Source organism: Capsicum annuum, chromosome 3, assembly GCF_002878395.1.
Source record: "Capsicum annuum cultivar UCD-10X-F1 chromosome 3, UCD10Xv1.1, whole genome shotgun sequence".
In the NCBI taxonomy this organism is placed as follows: Eukaryota; Viridiplantae; Streptophyta; class Magnoliopsida; order Solanales; family Solanaceae; genus Capsicum; species Capsicum annuum.
In genome coordinates this window covers 18,492,137-18,493,078 of record NC_061113.1, presented here as the reverse complement: position 1 = coordinate 18,493,078, position 942 = coordinate 18,492,137, and positions in this window count along the sequence as shown.

The following is a 942-nucleotide window of genomic DNA, read 5'->3' as shown; positions in this document are numbered from 1 at the left end:
TATCGCCACCACCGGCGCCATCACGAACAGTCGACGGCACCTTCACCGCTCCACTCCTCTTCCCTTGTGCCAGTGAACATGCAAGGGCGACCAGTCGCCAAGATCGACATCGTTTCTCGTTCCTCTCCTACTGTCGCCACCACCAGAGCCATCACGAACAGCCAATGGGGCCTCCGCCCCTCTTAGTATATTTGTTTTTAGTAAAAACTTGCACAATATTGTATGAGAAATTATAACACATTACCCAGTTTGAATGATATTTTGACATTGTTTATGAAATTTACACGTATGAGAATGTATTACACATTTTTTCTATGTATGATGTCAGTGTTATATGTATGGTTTACACTTTAACAACTAACATGTTCTATATGTATGCGAATGTACTATACTTTACTTTCTATGTATGATGCAAATGTTTTCGATTTTATATTTAAGTAAAAATATTTCACATTATATGTACAAGAACGTATTATACTTTACTTTCTATGTGTGATGCCAGTGTTATATGTATAATTTACACTCCACCAACAGCATGTGTTATATGTATGAGAATGTATTATACTTTATTTTCTATGTATGATGCAAGTATATTCGTTTTTATTATACTTTATTTTCTATGTATAACGTTGCAAAAACAGATAATTTGATAAAATCATACATGCAACCAAAAAGGAGAAATAATTTGTATATTATAGTTCAAATCAACTTTCAAGTCGTTGACTATAGAAATAATTGGATCTGATTTTATTTTCATAATAATTTGTAATGCATATTATAGTTCAAATTAATGTATAGAAGAAATAATGGATCTCTCTTCTATAATATAGAACAAATTTGAACGACTTAAAATAAAACACATTATTTGATTTTATGGAAATTTATTATGAAATAAATTATTTTCATAATAATTTGAAATAATAGACCAATTAATTATTATGG